Source organism: Equus przewalskii, chromosome 3 (genome assembly GCF_037783145.1).
Source record: "Equus przewalskii isolate Varuska chromosome 3, EquPr2, whole genome shotgun sequence".
NCBI lineage: Eukaryota > Metazoa > Chordata > Mammalia > Perissodactyla > Equidae > Equus > Equus przewalskii.
The window spans coordinates 103566251-103586456 of NC_091833.1; the positions used below are offsets into that span (position 1 = coordinate 103566251).

At 37.1% G+C, this 20206-nt stretch overlaps 1 protein-coding gene and 1 pseudogene across 4 annotated transcripts in view; one reads left to right on the forward strand and one right to left on the reverse strand.

Moving 5' to 3' along the window:
* The window catches only part of SLIT2 (slit guidance ligand 2), a 358529-nt gene that overhangs the window by 143779 nt on the left and 194544 nt on the right, over positions 1-20206 (reverse strand). The window lies entirely within an intron of this gene.
* LOC139082422 (eukaryotic translation initiation factor 3 subunit F pseudogene) lies at positions 3314-4172 on the forward strand (annotated as a pseudogene).

Here is a 20206-nt window from a genome sequence, read left to right on the forward strand (position 1 = left end):
CAGAAAGGAATGAGAAATGAGGAGGAAAAAAAAGATTCAATTCAAGCAAATTTGAATCTATAGCACTCCTGAAAACCAATTGTGTTTTTACCGCGGTGCCCATGAATTCAATGTTTTCTCATCGCTTATTTTTTTTCCACTTCTAAGACAAAACTGCTTTAAAGACTGTGTAGGGGACTAACAATGGCAGAGATGTTTACTTCAGATCGTGCCTGCCTCCCAGGCTCTGCAGTCTTGCCATCCCGCCAGCTGGGGCCATTTCATTCACCACCTGCAATCTCTGCTCTGCTCGGTCTTTAGGCATAGTTCTTCCTAGTCAGGTTCTCAAATGGGGGGATAGTGGGTGGGAGAAAAGTCAGGGGATGATTTTAGGTGGTTCATGAGACGGCACTGAAGAACACTGAAACACACAATCAGAACACCAATCCTTCTGAATTTGATTTTAGTCTTTCTGATTGCCTTAGGCAGAATTCTAGAGCATAGAAGGGTTTATCCCGCTGACACTTACCAATCTTTTGTTTTTATTAAGAGTGAGAGACTATCAGGCTCAGAGCGTCCTTACTCTCATAAGATTAATGGTTTATGTGTGTCTGCCCCCCAAGCAGACTTTTCTACGGGGTCTCTGCTCTTGTGCCCAACCCACTCTGTCAGGCAACTTCAGGTATGGATCCCAGATCCCTTCAATTAAGTGGGGCATGTTCATCCGTGACAGGAGGAAGAAACTTAAGTTTTCAGTACCTACTGTATGCAATAAATTTTTATATATCATCAAAATTGATCTATATTTCCTTTAATCGCCAAAGCCATCTTACAGAGTATTATGATTATGATTATTATTATTATTAAATAAACCAAGCTTCAGAGATGTAGGGTATTAGTGCTAAACAATGACACAAACTGTCAAAGTAGATGTCTAGGAAACCCAGATAAATATTGATTTAAGATTTGGGGATTTCTAAAGATGATACCAGAAGCTATTTAATCAATCTCAATATGTCCTTCCTGTGGCCTAGAATTTAGAAGGCTTTTTCATAACTCATCCCAGCCTCTGATTTATGTCATTCATAAAATCATGGGTCAGACTATGTTAGAACAATGACTAATATTTTCTACATATAATCAAATGGGGGTTAGCAGTTATTTCCATCACACATATATTTATTTAATATCTACTTTATGCAAGGCATTGGCTGATGTTGCAAGGATTACTGAGTTGGCTAAGGCCCATGTCCTGGCTTCAGGAATTTTCAAATCCACTAAAGAAGATGAAGCAAGTAGCCAAATAGAAGCCCAAATGAGAGATTTAAACAAATTACTGAGGCTGTAAAAAAGTGAGAAAATAGAATAAGAATAAGAATAAAGGCAATGTGGATGTTCCAAGACATAAAGGTAGAGGGCAGAAGGAGAACCAGAACTTCAAGTGGAAATAAATGACACAAGCAAGAGTATGGAAGTAGAAAAATAAAACATTTTATGGGAGTAGCTTTTGGTTTGGTTTGCTTAGAAGGTATAACATATGTAGTGGAGTAAGAGGAAAGATGAGGTCAGAAGAACAAATGAATGGTGAAATGAGTAGACTTTTGGGTACCAATTGAGGAGTGAGTTCTTATTTCAGCAGACAATGGAGGGGAGACAAGAGCAGTGGATGGGAGCAGGACAGAGGCTATTCCTTAGATAAATTAAACTGGCAATAATATTTTAGGATGAATACGTGAAGTCAAAGACTCAAGTTTGGAAGACCAGATACAAGCCTTTTATGCTGGTTGGGGAAAGGGCATGAGAATCTCAAGCAATATAACAACCATCAATGCGTTGCTTGCTTACCCTGCCAGTTAATAGATGAGGCATCTTCCATTCTGTAGACAGAAAAGGTGGAGAAGATAAAGAGTGGAATCAGGGATGCATGAAGAACTAAAACTTAGAAGAGGTTGTATGTGGATATGGTTTAGCCAAGGGAGAGAGAAGAGACAGAAGTTACTTTGAACTTAGATTAGAAGGACCGTTAACAAAATTGGGAAATCAGAAGAGCAATTTGCAATGTCAATTATGAGTTTGGTTTTGAAAATTTTTCAATCTAGTTAGAGAGATGTGATATATATCACACAGTTAGATGGCAACAAAGATAGTACGTGGTAAGTAAAACATCAGTGGTATCTGAGAAAGAGGAGCTAGGAGATAAGACAAGTAACAGTCATTGGAGGCTTGATTGATTCAGGCCACTTTCAAAATAAAATGGGATCTTTTTGAACCTTGATGAAAATGACTGAGCTCAGTAATTATCAGTCTCAAGTGATGGGAAAGGGGCTGGTACATGGTGGGTGGAGAGAGACAGTGTGGCAGAGGAATTAAGAGCATAGACTGAAGACCTAGAATATCTGAGATTAAATTCTACCTCTGCCATTTATTAACCATGCGACCTTGGGAAAATTGTTTACCCTTTCTGTGTGTCAGTTTCTTCATCTGTAAAATGGAACATAATACTGTTTATCTCATGAAACTGTTGGGTGGATTCAATGAACTCATAGTTTTAAATGCTCAAAAAGTACCTGTCACCTAATAAGCTCTACAGAGGTGTTGGTTACATATATGTTACAATATTCTACTCAGATGCTGCTATGTGCTACTAAGTGTATCTGCTCTGTTCCTTGAAGATCACTGTAGGCAATGTGAGACATTGCTGATGGGAGTGCATTGTTCTATGAAGTGTGTGGAAGAAAAATGACTCAGAACTACTGAGTTAGCGAGATGAAGCTGCCAAGGGAAGGGTTTGTAATTACATCACTAGGCGATAGAGTGTAAAAACGTGTTTCAGAGTAGAGAAATGCCTTAATTGGAGTTGATTTTTAGGAAGATTAACCTGGAAATTGAATTTTGGAACAGACAGGGACAATGGGCAAAGAAGTGGTATTGGGCAGTGTTGGTGGAGAGAAACAGTCTCCATGAACTAGGAAATTCTTTTCGGAGAATATTAAGTAATAAAGTTGGGAGTTGGGCTCAGGTTCAAATATAAGGACTTCAGTGCAAGTTAAGGTGATTGTCTTCTTGGGGAGAGCTTGCAACCACTCAGATTTTCTGAGTAAGAGAATAACAAAATGCAAAAAGTGTTTGGGGAAGACAAGAAGGTAACTGGGGAGCTAGAACTTAAGACAAGGAGACTAGATTGGTTTTGTCATATTTTGGACACAAATGGAAAGGTACTCCATGCTCATGCACTGGAAGAATTCATCTTCTTAAAATTCCCATACTACTCAAAGCAATCTACAGATTCATTGCAATCCCTATCAAAATTCAAATGGCATTTTCTGTCGACGAGATGGCCTCACCATCAGTACCACACAGTATTCCTCCCACCACTCCACAGCCCAGCTGTGGCCCCAGCCCCGGCCTCAATTTCCAACCTGATCCTACCCTCAGCTCCAGCCCCAGCGCTGGTTCCAGCCCAGCCTCAGCGCCAGCCCCAGTGCAGACTCGGCGCAGTTGCAGCCCTGTCCTGCTCTCTCAGGCCCCTTCCCCTGGGGGCCGCGTGGTCTGGCTGCTCCCATTCATTTTGGCCTCCATTGTGGACAGCTATGAGTGACGCAACGAGGGTGCTGCCTGAGTTATCTGGATCCTGCTGGGAACTACTAAGACACCAGTTGCTTTTCAATGCCACACAAGGAGTCAGAAGATGAGGTGGCTGTTGACACGGAATTTGCTAAGAACGTGTATGAATTGTTCTTTAATGGGTGACCCTAGGAGGACCCTGGGGGTGATGTTCACACCTCTGACAGTGAAATATGCATATTCTGACACGGAATGCATTGGAGTTGACCTGAACATGAAGACCTGTCTTAGCCCCAACCAGGTGATCAGACTCTCAAGTGACTTGCAATAGGTAAGAGGGGCAACAGCTGGCACCCAGGATGCCCTGAGCACAGTGTTGCAGTAGGCAGACGATGTGCTGTCTAGAAAGGTGTCAGCTGACAATACTGTGCACCACTTCCTGATGAGTCTGGTTAACCAAGTACCCAAGATAGTTCCTGATGACTTTGAGACCACGTTCAACAGCAACATCAGTGACCTGCTGATGGTGACCTACTTGGTCAATCTCACACAGTCAGACTGCCCTCAATGAGAAAGTCGTAAGCCTCTTAATGGGCCCCAATCCTAGGACTCAGAATGGAGTGAAGTAGAAATGATTTCTTTGGGTTTGAGTCACACTGAGTCAGTCAACTGCTTGTGACTTTAAATAAACAGAGTTTCAAAGGCATTTTACACAGAAATAGAACAAACCATCCTAAAATTTGTATAGAACCACAATATACCCCAAATAGTTAACACAATCTTGAGAAAGAACAACAAAGGTGGAGGCATCATGCTCCCTAAATTCAAACTATATTAGAAAGTTATAATAATTAAAACAGCATGGCATTGGCATAAAAACAGACACACAGAACAATGGAACAGAACAGAGAGCCCAGAAATAAACCCATGCATATATGGTCAACTAATTTGTGACAAAGAAGCCAAGAATATATAATAATGAAATGATAGTCTCTTCAATAAATGATGTTGGGAAAGCTGGACAGCCACATACAGAAGAATGAAACTGGATCCCTATCTTAGACCATACATAAAAATCAACTCAAACTGGATTAAAGACTTGAACATAAGACCTGAAACCATAAAACTCCTAGATGAAAACATAGGTGGGAAGCTCCTTCACGTTAGTCTTAGCAATGATTTTTTTTAATTTTACACCAAAAGCAAAGGCAAAAAAAGCAAAACTAAATAAGTGAGACCACATCAAACTAAAAAGCTTCTGTACAGCAAAGGAAACCATCAACAAAATTAAAGGCAACCTACAGAATGGGAAAAAATATTTGCAAATCATATATCTGAGAAGGGGTTAGTATAACATATATAAAGAACACTTACAGCTCAATAGAAAAAAAAAATCCAGTTACAAATAGGCAAAGGAACTAAACAGATATTTTTCCAAAGAAGATATACAATGGCCAACAGGTATGTGAAAAGGTGTTCAATATCACTATACAAATCAAACAAAATCAAAACTATAATGAAATATCACTTCACACCTGTTAGAATGGCTGTCATAAAAAAGACAAGAGATAAGTGTTGGTGAGTATGTGGAGAAAAGGGAACCCTTGTGTACTGTTGGTGGGAATGTAAATTGGTGAGGAGACTATGGAAAACAGTATGGAGGTTCCTCAGAAAATTAAAAATAGAACTACTATATGATCCAGCAATTCCCTAATATATATCTGAAGGAAATGAAATCACTAATTCAAAGAGATATCTGCACCCCCATGATCACTGCAGCATTACTTACAATAACTTGTAACTACAATAATTAAAATTATTTACTATTTCCATAAACAACAATTTCTATCAATGAATGAATGGATAAGGAAAATATGGATAAAGAAATAAGCACAATTGGAGACATACAATGGAATATTATGCAGCCATAAAAAGAGGGAAATTCTGCCATCTGTGACAACATAGATGGACCTTGAGGGAATTAAGCCAAGTGAAATAAGTCAGAAAGAGGGAAACAAATACTGGAGGATATCAATTATACGTGGAATCTGAAAAAAAAAAAAAATGAACTCATAAAAACAGAACAGATTGGTGGTGGCCAGAGGCAAGGGGTGGGGGTTGGGGGAAATGGGTAAAGGTGGTCAAATGTACAAACTTCCAGTTATGATGAGTTCCAAGGATGTAATGAACAGCATGGTGACTACAGTTAACGATACTGTATGTGGTATATTTGGAAGTTGCTAAGAGAGTAGATCTTACAAGTTCTCATCGCAAGAAAAAAAATTTGTACCTATGTCAGGTGATGGATGTTAACTAAACTTATTGTGGTCATCATTTTGCAATATATACATATATAAAATTATTATGGTGTACACTTTAAACTAACACAATGTTATACGTCAATTATGTCTCAATAAAACTGGGAAAAATACTAAAGGAAAAAAAGCTTATTGCAAATACACAAGCATGACAATTTGGAATTTTCCACAAAAATTAAAAATATTGAATACTTTAAACTTAAAACCCTGGTTTATTCATTTTCTGAGATGACAAGGAAGTGAGAAGAGCTGGAAAGACTGTCCCAGTCTGAAGTTAATCTTGATACGAATGATATGAATGGGGGTGAACATAAGTGGCTTCAAATAGAAAAGGATTTGCATGATTGGAAAGATACAGGTCTCCCAAAGCCAGGTCTGAGAAGTGGCCTAGTGGTCATCAGCCAGGAGACCCTGAAGTTTCTCATTTTAGATGCTCCTCCTTCTACTACAGCCAACCTATTTCCAAAACTACCCCAGTACTGTCTCCAATCAAGCCCCTTCCTTCCACTCACCACTGCCGTGGTCATTGGTAGAACATTCATCACCATTTCACACATGACTGAGATTCCAAACTGATCTCTGCTTTGATTTATGGTCCTTTCCAATGCATCCTCCACACTGGCAGCACAATTTTATTTCCAAAATTGAAATCATGCCAAACCACCTCCTCCTGAAGTCTTTCTCATCTCAGTTAAGGAGACACCATCCTTAAAGTTGTTCAGTCCAAAAGTTTGGAGTCTTCAATATCATCTCATATTCTTCCACACCCTACGTCCAATCCCTCAGCAGATCCCCTTGACTCTCCAAAATATATCCAGAATCTGACCCATGAGCATCTCTGCTCCCCTGACAAAGCCACCATCCCCTCTTGTCTGGGTTATCTTAATAGCCTTCCAACTACCTCTCCGCTTCTCTCTTTGCCTTCCTATAAAAACATCTTGCCATATCATTGATCAAAACTCTTCACCTATGTCCTATATCACTACAAGGGGAAGCACAAAGCATCACACATGTCTGCAAGCCCCCAAAATAAACTGGTCAGCATGTCCTCTTTGACTTAATCTCCTTCTACTCTCCCCCTCACCCTCTCTTCTCCAGCCACACTGGTCTTCTTGGAGTTTCTTGAAAACTTCAACATTCTCTCACTTCATGGTCTTCCTGGATACTTTTTGTGCTTCTATTTCCATCTCAGGCTTTCATTCAGGAATTCTACACTCTTAATTCATCTTTTATAAAATCATCTTTCCAAATCTCTCAGCTTTTGCACATTCTCTTTTTGTCTTAGGTACCTACTTCTTATTATCATGAGATGGAAAGTTAAACATCGTGCAAGACCCAGAGCAAATAGTAGCTCCTTCAACACAGTTTTCCCCCAATTCCCCCACTGAGCTTAGTGCTAAGATCTCTGCAATGTGTTAGCTATGGGATGCTGTGCAGGGTGCTTAGCGTCTTTCTCTACTTACCCATCTGTAAAATCAGCTAGTATAAATATCTCTTAGGGTCATTTTGCCTGGCCCAAATAACACTATTGTTATTAATACAAATGGATACTTAAATAATTAAATATTAAATTTCTATAATTATTTATTATTGGGGAGCCAACTGTTCCCTCTTCTGTGCTCTTAAGGTGACTGGCACATACACTTATTATAATGCTTCAAAAGTTTTAGTTGAATTCTACTCTTGGATAACTGTCTTTCCTGTCAGACAATATGATGAATGAAGGCAGGGATTTTAGTTCATCTTGTTTCTATAGAATTCCCAGCATATGACAGGCCTTCAGTAAACAAGGCTTTGTGGAAGGGAGGTAAAGAAAAACAAGTTCTGAAGAAAGAACTTACCAAACATGGCAACTTGCTGGATGTCTATGGGTAAGAGACAGAGCTATTAAGGATAAGACTGTGGTTGGAGCCACGATAAGCAGAAAAATCTAGTACTATAGACACAACAAGAGGAAATCAGGAAAGGAAATTAGATTTCTGAAAGCACTTTTAGATACACTGGTATCAAGGCAACACAAGACAGGTGAGTGGTAATGTTTCACAACATGTTGGAGATATGAAACTGGAGCTCAGAAAGGAGATCTTCATATTATAGTAAGAATTGAACTATGTGCTGCATATGTACATTTTCTTTCAGGTGGTATGCATTGACAAATTTCAAATTTGCAGATTCTTGTCCCCAAGAACCAAGGCTTAGGGTACTCAGATTTCAACATTTGAAAGTTGGAAAGTTGCCTGTGCTCTTTTCTCACTCTCACTTCTATTTTCTCATTCATGCATTCAAAAGCATTTATAAAATCTGATACATTCATTGCTTCGTGATAGTTCTGTTTCCTTTATGGCTTGTTTTTAACCACCAATTTGATTGCTTCTTCTTGATAAACAGGGCTGTCTCTTCTACATACCTCCTTTCTCTTCCAGGTCTTAAAATAATCCTACATAGAATAGATTTTTTTATCATTCTTAGCCAGGTGTGTGAATGGTCTCTTTTTAGGGATTTTTTGGGCTGTTTCTCTACTAAAAATTGTTTGTCACTGGGAATCTGCAGCAACTTCTAGTATTCAGCAACCAAAGCTTTATTAAACAGTAGGAATAATGGATATCTATTCTTCTTCTAATCTCTAATATGCTTTGATAACATTGCTTTCTTGCACTTAATAAAAATTGTCAATAGAAGATTTTGACACAACTTACTGACAACAGCTGTAAGATTCCACGGATATTTAAATGTGAAAATGTGCAACTTAGAATTGATGAAATAACATCATACAGAAAGCTAGTATTACTAGCTTTCTAGTACTAGTAATTACTAGCTTTTACTGTGCAACTACTAACTGCCAGGCAACATATTTTGATTTATTTGTTTCCATAATCATTTCAGATGCATTCTTTTATTCCCATTTGGAGATCAGGAATTGAGGCTTACCGTGACATAATTCACCCGCAGTCACACAGCTAGCGAGCGGTGGAGCACAGATTTGAACTTGGCTCCGTAGTTCTCCAAATCTCTTAACCACTGCTGTCCTGTCTCAGCCAGGAGGTGGCTTCTGTAGAGGTCTGGCTCTCTGGCATTATAGTTCAATTACCCTGCAGCCGTGGTTTCAAAGTGTAGTTCTAGGATCACCCATAAGAGTCCTCTGGGGAGGCTGTTTAAAAAACAGACCTCTGAGCTCCCCTCCAGAAATACTACGGCGGATCTCTTACGGACATGCCCAGGAACCTGTATTTTCAACAAATCTGCTAGGTGACTACTATTCTCACTGTTTTTGAACTCCACGTTGGTAACTCATTGAAACGTCTCTGATAAGTGGTACCTTCTAGCTTTTGTTTGGTTTATAAGCACAGCATTCATTTATGTGCATCCAGTTGAAAACAGTGAACGTCAATAGGAAATAAAAACTGGAAGCACCACTACAGTCAAGAAGAATATACACAGTTCTCTGAACAAAGAAGAGGATTGGGTAAGAGAGGCCAATTTTTTCAGTGTGATAAAATACAGAGAACATAAAATTTACCATTTGAACCATTTTAAGCGTACAGTTCACTGGCATTCACACATTGTGCCACCATCACCACCATCCATCTCCAGAACATTTTGAGAGTTCATTTTTAAAACTTTTTTTGTATAACGTAAAATCTTACCAGCAGGATACTAATCTTGAAATAATAAATAATTCACAATGTAAATAATTTTTATCCTTTCTCTTTCTTCTTTTCAAAATAGTATCATAACATTGTTTCATATTAACATTTATCTTTCCAAGTGATATTTAAGTCACCATTTAGCTTACCTATAAGCACTTCTATTAAGCGCATTCAAGGAGAACATACCTAATTGGGTAGAGCCATTAGGTAATGAGAGATTCTAAAAATAGTGTGTGGCAACAAATTAAAAAAATTATCTCCCTGTGTGCCTTTTATGATAAGGGCCACTGAGCTAATAACCCATGTTTTATGATTATCCATGTGTTTTGTCACGTCCAAACACAGAGATAACCACAATGGTCTGAAAACACCCCCAGATGTCTGAGGTGGTATCCTGGAGGGTGGTGTACCGGGACAGGTCTGGAATCAAATTTGGATCCACTCCATGAAACTATGTGACCATGTGATCTTGATCAAGTTACTGAGACTCTTTGAATCATGTTTTATTTTCTCTAATTCTAGAAAAAATACCAAGCACTGCTGTGTGAGAGTTACTGCGAGGACTGAATGATTGATGTATCTATGTGAACATGTGAGGTGTCTTAGCACACAATGGTGCTCACACATGTTACTTTCCTGCACTTTTCATGAGTTCAATTCAATTCACTTCAGGCACTTCAGGAATTCTTCACTGAGGGCAGTGTGTGCTGAACACACTGTTAGGTCTTACAAATAAAAGATAAATATATCATTGTGTCTGCTCTAAAAAGCTCAGATCCAGAAAGAGAAAGTAGGCAGGTAAGATGATCATTACGCTACTGAACTGATAAAAATATCAGTAGGAAAATACACAAAGCCATGAAACAGTAAAGTAGGAAATACTTCATTTTGTCATTGATTGGAGTGTTGGGAAAGGTAGATGATAGCTTAAAAAAAATTTGCCATGGAGTTTCTTTTGTTTTATTTTTTTATTGAGGTATAACTGACATATGTTGACATATAACATATTAGTTTCAGGTGTACAACACAATGATTTGATATATGTATATATTGTGAAATGATGGCGATTCCTAAGTTTACACAGGGATTCACGGAATACATATGCATACACAATCTAATATATATGCATTTTTTCCTGTCAAGCCTTGGTATATCCATTTTCCTCTCCCTAAACATTCAAATGTTGCCCTTCACTTAGTTAATCCTCCTACTCATCTTTTGGAGCAGAGTACAAATATTCTCTCTTCTAAAAAATCTGAAATATCCTAATACTGGAGTAAGCTCTCTTCCTTGTGCTCCTATAACATGTTATATTTAACTGACATACTGGATTATAATTGCTAGTTTACTTGTTGACACATCCCATGAGAGCTAAAAGTTCCTGAAGAACAGATACTGAATAATTCATCATTGTATCCCCAGTTCCTAATACAGTGCCTAGGTGTGGTCAATAAAAATGTCCATAATTGATTAGTAAATTGGTATTATACTTATCGACATTTAGGTCCTCAAGCAAATTACTTATTGAACAGGTACCTGGTGTCTTTCTTAGGATGTATTACATGAAAATGTCATCTTCTACTCTGGTAAATTAAGACCATGATGTATCTATTCCCTGGTTCCCAAAGATATGGTAAAAATATTCTTTTTGTGTTCCAAATATCTTTCCTGAGATCAGTAAGATACAGGTAATAGCAAAGTTAGAATGACTGTACTAGTATAGGTACCACGTGTTTTAAGTGGATAACAGTCACTGAAAACCTTTATTCAGCCTCAACTATAGTCTCAGTCTCAGCTGATAGATTTAAAAACCCTTTAATTCTCTCAATACTGGGTGCAGGGATATGTGTGAGTTTCATAATTTTGTCAATAAAACATGGATGAAATCAGGAAATAATCATTTCCTGAACATAATTCCATGCCTTTGTGTCAGGAATTGTACCACCCATTTATTGAGACATATCTACAATGTGATCCTATTTTCTAATCAAAATAACTGCAATATAGTAAAGAAGACTAGGCATGTAAATATGAATAAAGAGCAAACACAAACTCATGATGACATATATAAAAATTAAACAATGAGATGTAACAAGAGTGAGGTGGCATATAAATCAGGAAATGCTTTTGAAAGAGGAGAGCATTGAGCTGTGTCTTAGGAAAAGTGATGGGGATGCTTTGGTAAGAAGAAATGGGAAGTTATTTCTAAAGAAGAGACCAGCACGGGAATACAAAAGATAGATGTATATTAAGGGTGACATTATTGGGGGTGAATGGTAAGAAGGTAGAATTTTGCTGCATTTAACAACTAATTAGAAGGAAAGAGAACAGTTGTGTTGGGATTCCAGAACATTCAAATAATACGACTGCAATTTTCAGTTAATCTTATTAGCAGTAAGAAATAAGATGAGCAGGTAATGAAACAGGATGAAGCAAAGATTTCAGGAATCTTTGTGCAAGAATAACCAGAGCGCAACATCTAACTACTCAGAACAGCAAGTTTTGTTGTTTTCTCCTCCCCTAGTTGTCCTCAAATGTACATTTGTCAATGAAAAGTCATCGTCAATGTGTATACTCATTCTGACTTTGCAAAAACTTGTGGTCTATAAAGATAGCTGACCACCAGTACTTTCTTCTAGAACTTACAGACTTCAGCTAAAAAGTGATTCTTGATAATCATGATAAAACTTTCAATGGATAACAAGCTTCATTGAAAAAGCACCTACAAATCAAGAATTGATAAATAAAATTGGCAAACATCAAATCTCAACAAATTCTGACCCTCCAAAGAGAAAACTTTGCAATAGACTTTAACAGCTTTACTGAGATAAAACTATACCAAAAAGTTTGCCTGTCTAAAGTATGCGATTCAATGTTTTAGATTATTTATGGAGCTTGTGACAATCATCATAATCTAATAGTAGGACATTTTCATTATCCCAAAAGAAAGCTTGAGCTCATTAGCAGTCACTCTGCTTTCCCTCCCCCATGTGGTAGCACATATCTGTGCTTCATTTATTTTGTTACCAAATAATATTCCATTGTATGGATATACCACATTTTGTTTATCCACTCCTCAGCTGATAGATGCAATAGGCTTTGTATGGCAATTTCGAAATCAAGAACTACCTCTCCCGGGGACTAGTATATTTAGTATGCTCTTTGGGTCCTTCATGACACTTTTGTAGTTGGTTTAAGTTTTTTTTTTTTTAGGAAGATTAGCCCTGAGATAACATCTGCTGCAAATCTTCCTGTTGTTTTTTTGCTGAGGAAGACTGGCCCTGAGCTAACATCTGTGCCCATCTTCCTCTACTTTGTATATGGGACACCTGCCACAGCATGGCTTTACAAGTGGCATGTAGGTCCACACCCAGGATCCGAACTAGCAAACTCTGGGCTGCTGAAGAGGAACACGTGAACTTAACCACTGCACCACCAGGCCAGCCCCTAATACTTCTTAATATAAAAACAAGAGCCCAACTATTAGTCCACAGCCATCAGGGAATAGCTATTTCTTTAGACCATCTTGAATTCTTTCAGACACCACACTTTCTTTGAAGACATGTTTGTTTTGGTCCACCTCTGAACATTGAGTTATAGTGTTCTTCCCCTAATTTTATCTCCATATATCCACAATAGCTCTACAGTACAAAATATATTCTTTGGATCATTCTCACAGAATTTGTATAGACTCTAGAAATAGCTATTGATTTGTCTTGAATTTGGGATAAAACTGTTTTCAAAAATGGGAATAGATGTGTTTTCCTATCACTGCTTTCTCTCCATAGATATATATATCCATGGTGATATAGGGCTGAACAAATATTAAATAATATATATATATTTTCTAAATGTATGTGCATGTGTGACAGAAAGAAAGAGAGCCAGAAACAGACACACACAGAGGGACAGAAATAAAGAGAGAAAAAAAAGAGAGACAGAGAAAAGCTCACCATATGCAAACATGGGTATATAGAGAGATATATAACGTAGATATCTTAATAATATCTCACTACCTATAATTTAGGTCAGAAAATTGTGAAATATTATAATCTAAGAAAGTTTTTTTTTTCAGATTTAAAAAGACTTCAATGATTTTAAATGTAAAACAAACCTATATTATAACTCCTAAAATTACAACTTTAGAAGCCTCACTTGAGGCATTCTCTGGAATATTCTCCAGAAAAAAAAGGAGGGAAATTGAAAATAATTGTCAAATATGTTTATCCCAAGCACTTTTCATAGATCCTCATTTAATTCTTCCATTTCTAAAAACTAAAGGCAACTTTTAAGAGTATGCTTTTATTAATCTGCATGTCTTTGTTTCTCATTCTGAAGATTTTAAAAAGGTAGAATGTAATCTAATGGTGCTGAAATACTGCATCAGCTTTTAACAAAAGAGCCAATACCGCAATGCTGCTATTTTATTGCTCACAACGTATGGTTTCCAGTTGAGAATCCCATTAACCTCGGAGTGCAATGATATCATTTTAATTATATAAATTGAAACAGCAATGTATAATACCTATATCATGTAAAAATGGATTCGCTTTATGTGAAAGTGTCTAAACTATCTTTCACTATGAAGCAATAAATTTGCTTTAGATGGCAAACCTGCCTGTAAATTTAATTACTGGTAATTTTATTTTCCTCCACGGTTTAACCTCTCTTAGAGCCTGACCGGGAATATCATAAATCTGTACTTCCATGGACTAGTTTGGAAACTACTGAGTAATGATAAATGAGTATTTGCCCAGATTTTAACTTAGAGAAGCAAATAAATATAAATGTGGGTGGGAAATAATTATGCCAACCTGTAGAAATCATCACAACTTAAATTCCTAATTTGTTAAAAAATACACTTTACTTACTAAAACTCTTTTTGTTAAAACATATAATCAAATAATACATTTCACAGAAGAGAATTACTTTCATGTATCTGAAGATGTAAATAGCTGTGTGAGGATATGAAAATATGAGTTTCACATAAGAGAGAGATATTTGCATTTGTTCAAGAGAAAGACGAGTTTATATGTAGTACAGTCTCTTACTACATATTCATAGAATCATCTGGTATGCTAGACTATCTCAAGGGTCTCACTGGAAGGAAGTCATGCAAGACTAGAGAGAGTTTGGGGGGTGTAGGAGAAATGTTCTCCATTGATGCTTTCTCTCCTTCCTTAGAATTCCCTACAGGGTAGCTAGTTCTAAAGGGAGTGGAAAGGAAGCATGGTTGCGAAGGGCGGAAGTTAGCATATTTCAACAGTAATTAAATGTGACATACACCAGGTGAAAACAATCATATGTCTTCCTGTGAACAGACAGAAGAGTACAGCGCATGTGTAAGAGCCATGTCACTTAACCAGAGGGTCTGGACCCACATCTGGGCTCTGCCATTTACTGGCTTTGTTACCTGGACAAGTCATTTCACCTCTCTAAACCTTCACCCCTTCATCTGTAAAATAGGGATAATAAAACCACCTCCCTCAGAGGGATATTACCTGAAAGAGCTGAGAAAAAGCTTGTGCAATGCTTAGAGGAGTGCTCAGCACAGAACAAGTGCTCAATAATTATAGATCTGCCATAGCCGCCTGCCATTCTGCATGTTTCTGTCTGTTCCCTCTACTTCAGGGTGAACTTCTTGTAGGCTTGGTCTCTCCCTTAACCATCTAAGAGTTTTATCCTGGATATACCATTTATTAGCTCTATGACCTTGAGCTAGTTTTTTTTTTTAACTTCTCTAAGCTACAATTTCCTAATCTTTACATTAAGACTAATATTTAAAACACATTTTATCTGGCTGTTGGGAAGATTATAGGAAATATTTAGCACAGGACCTCATACACATTAATAACATTCAGTAAATGTTACATCTTATCACTTAATGTGGAACTACATACCAACCAACAAGATTTTGGAAGACGTACTATAATTTAGGTACAACTTTAACACACCAATTATATCTATCAAAGCAGAATTTAGGATAAAACAGAAAAGCCTTTTTCACAGTTAACCATAGTATCTGTGAATTATATTGCTGTCATTATCAATAAACACTTAAAACAATCCCAGTAAGCATTGAGCTATTTTAAGATACATTTTAAATTCAGGAAGTTTAAATTCATCATATACAGTTTCTGAATTACAAAGAAGGATAATAGGTTCCTAACCCGTATCTGGGTATGTCATAACGTTCTGAATGTAAAAAGCCGTTTTATAAGTTTTGAAAGGCAATCTTAAGCTAATGTTTCCACTTAATGCACAGACCATCCTTGATTATGCAGCTAGCAGACATTTTGAGGGAATCGAAATCACATTTTCATGATATCATGATTTCTGAACTATATCTGAAAGAGAATTTACTACAGATATAAAAATCTGAAAAGGAACTTCTGGTTCTAAATTCGATGAGCTACCCTGGGTGGGCTTCACAGATGGAGAGAGCGGAGATGAGCACCGGGCTCCCCATTACTCTGCCCACCTGCTCTGCCTCAATTCAGGCAACAGCAGGGCGGGTGTTCTCACTGCAGGCTGCCGGCTTTCCCAGCATCCCATGTTGACTGGGCAGAAAGGAAACCGCCATAGTGCAGAGAGAATGAAACTAGATATGAAAAATGAAAGAAACAACTCAGAGCTGTGTTGAAGTAAGAAAGAGGGAGAAAAGAAGAAGAGGGCAGAGAGAGAAAGGGGTGCCAGAGAGAGGGGGCAAAATAAGAGACAATGAAATTAAGAGGAAAAAAATGATAGAAGGTGGAGAGCAAAACAAACAGAAAGACAAGAGCCACTTGTGCCAAAGAAGAATCAGAGCTAGTTTTAAATGGCACAAAATATTTCTTTTATATACTTAGCAGGAATCTGTTTCTACTCTGAGACATTGTTCTATTACTTTTCACATATTGTACATTTAATATTCACAACACTCAGAAGTAGGTATTGTTATCGCCAATTCAGGGATGAGGAAATGGAGCGTTAGAAATTAAGAGAACATATCTGAGCATTTAACAGGTATTGGGGATACGGAAGTGAACAGAACCCCAAGCCCGTGCCCTTAGGAAGCTCAACCTAAAATGCTAGAGGCTGGATTTCTTCTGAGTTTGGAAAGATGTGAGGAGTTTGTATGAGAGAACGTACAAATGCATCTAATACACATACTGAACACAGTATCCACTTTGTAAAGTTGTTTCTTTAGCTTATGACACAGATTTTGCAATTAGAACATCTCATCAATTCTACTTTGGCACTGTCAGATTACATAATTTCAATGAGACAAAATTTACTTTAAAATTTTTAACACAACTCAAATACTTTGGTTTTTTTGCCAGCTGTCAATGGGTATTTTAACCCACCATACTATACGGAATCTCTTTTAATAACGTACGTCACAGCACTTCACAGTTTAAGTTGATGGAGAACTGCACTCCAGCACTACCCACTCTTCTATTTGCTTAAAACTCTATTTGGATGCCAGAAGAAACTCAGACACAATTTTGCTGTGTAAGTCAATCTATTGGCCACCGAATCAATTCTGCCTAACAACTTTTCCAAAAAGGCACTTAAATCAATTTGCTACAAAAGTACTGCATAAAATGACATATGTACAAACTATACTTAGTTATACATAGAAAATTAACCCCGGGAGATTCAGGGCTCACATTTGAGTGCAGTTCTTAGTCTCAGGATACTTTGTGAGAAATACTCATTGATAAAGTAATTGCAGCACATACGCGGCATTTATGTGTGTATTAGTAGGAAATTAACCTACCAAGTATGAATAGCTTTATTTTTATAAGACTTTGGAAAATTTTATACATCTTAAGAAAATTCAACGTATCCTTTTCTGAGTGGTAATATTTCTTTTAGCTGCGTCAGCAGGGAACAAAGGGACCAAACGCAAAGGAAGCAGAGTCTGCATTGACTGAGATTTTAAAAAGAAAGTTAGTGGATTAATTCCAAAGAAATCATAACCTAACATTGAGGGGAAAATGCCAGGTTTTTAGTTAGCCTCCACAGAGAAAGGCACATGGGTCATAAGAGAAAGTGGGATTAAGTGATAGCTACTCACAGCGGACTCCGTCCGTTCAGGAAGGAGTAATGGAGGTACAGTGCCTCTGTGACTGGTGAGAAAGCAGCAAAGCCAGAACTGTGAGGACACCAGTGACCTATGTCCCTAGTTAGGGCTACTGGGTGACTTATAATATCAAGAAAAAAATCCTTTTGCGGAGGTGTAAAAAATATCTGTATTTATAGACACACCTATAAGCCTGTATATTTTAAAGTTCTTATTCTTCTGTTTTGGCTAAATTTGAATAGTGTCACTTTTTTGCAAGAATAGATTATTCTGAGACAAATACTGGGGTCTCCCTTTTTCTTTTTCTTTTGTTACTCAAGTTAAATTCTCCCCAAACATGTATTCAGATGCTATAATTGACTAGATGATAAATTGTGAAATAGACAGTATAAGTTTCACTGTGTTATAGGAAGGAGTAATATTCCAGATCAAACGTTAGATTTATACAGTGGCTTTTTCAAACACACTTAATGAGAAAACATCTTAGTGCAATCCTTCATAACATTTTGAATCAGCAGAGAAGCTGGCTGAAATTGGAACAGAGTAAAAAAGATCCTATTTGTGTTATTTGAATAATTAATAAAATTAGCATATCTAGTTGGATCAAACTTTTCCTTTATAAGAAATATAGGCAGTTTTTCTGTAGAGCAGATCTGTGGAAATAGGATACATATGGTCTCCTCCACTTGAAGAGATTTACATGTTCTCTGACAGAAGGTAAGAGGAAGAGATGAGGTGACATTTCCAAGTCCCTTCTACTCCAATGGTTATCATTTGCTTAGATGTACCATAAGAAATTCAGGTAGAACAAAATGGAATAGGACTGTAAATATCTAAAACGCAGCTCAAAAGATCAAAACTCCAATACGAAATTAATTTGGGATGTTCCATTTTTAATGTCCCATTGAATGAATTGTATCCCAACACCATAGGGTATGCGCATGGCTGGGTCAGTCTGATGGGATATCATATTCATTCTTATAGCATCACTAGAGAGGGGAAGCAACATTATTTTCATTTTATGTATGGAGAGACTGAAGTGGACATGATTCTCTAACGGTCTGCTGGAGATAAAAGAAGTAGCATCAATATATGATGAAGATTCAGAGTTACTCAACTCTATTTTGATCAAGTTCAGACTTTATCAAATGTACTTTTCCTCTATCCAGGAAACTAAAGTTGATGACACTGCAAAAAAGGCTATAGGTCTTCAGTTACTGACTGTACTCTTGGCAGATTAGACATTTCAAATCACATTTTCAGGAATCTAGACAAAAGCACTGAGCTGTCAATCCTGAAATAAATCATAGCAGTGGGGTCCAGATTGTATTTTAATTTGTTTAGTAACAGTAATAAATTAACTAGCTTCAATAGTTTTAGTTTTAAATTTAAATACTCTAGCTTTCATATCTCTTGTGTTTTCTCTATAATGTGTCTAGTTTCTAATTATGCTATTTTTAATTCCTTAATAGTCTACTTAATACTTGTATACTTAATGTTTTTTTTTCTTCCTTTTTAAGCAAATCAAAATAAGAACATGTTTTCCCTCGGTAAATTAGAAAACAATGTGATGGAATGAAATGTATACGTTGTCTCTACTTTTTTAAATAGCTGACTGAGTTAAAATAGTCAACAATTTCCCATGGGCCAAGTTTTCCAATAAATGAAAAACAATAAGAATAAGTCAAAGCTAAACCAAGTTTCCAAATGTGCCTGCCTAGAATTCTTTCAGCCCCCGGGTAGATCGACTATCGCTATTTTGATAGTTACTAATAACAATTAAAAGTAATGGAAACAGTTTTCAAGAAAAGCGATAAATCTTCACAATTCAATACACAAATAGAAACTGAAAGCCCCTTTAGAAATGGTTGGAATATTTTTTGTTTTGACTCCTGAAAGGAGAGTAATTCTTAAAAATCATACTATGGGATGCTTAAACAACAATGGCCATTGGATCATACACAAGTGCAGACTTTGACATAAATAACCAGGATATTTAGTACTATTAAACTAGTGCATTATCAGCACATCTACCAGTGAATGTTTTTGAAAGATTAAGAAATAAGTAGATTGCTTAAATCTTTCAGAAAGATAATGGATGGCAAGTTAAGTTGGTAGACATGACTGACCCATGTACTTTCTGAGCTCCTAATGTTGCTGTGTGGGTAAAGGCTTGGAAAAATCCCAGTCTATGAAATTTTCATTTCCTTTTGACAATCGCTTCTTTCTTCAGACTCAAGCTTAACACCCTCCCATTGAGGATAATCTGTGGATTCCTCTAATGCTACTTCCCACTATTTTTTTTCTGAGAAGTTGTTTCTTTCAGCCTAGCTATGCCTTGGCAGACAAAGATACTCATCCCTTCTTCGCAACCCCCATCTCCTGCAGAAAGCGCACATGCCTGTTGCCTTTCACCAGCAGTTTCCAACCCATCTCGTTCCATGAAACACAGGATATGGTACCCTCCTATGAGAATTTCTTACCTATTATCTCCATCTTTTTCTCTCCAAATCAAGAAAGGATGTTGGGATTCAAACGAGAACAACGTTATAATAAGGATAACCCTGAATAGACTTTTAAAACTGGAATCTTTTAATATAAAGCTACTTCAGCTACTATAACTCATAAGT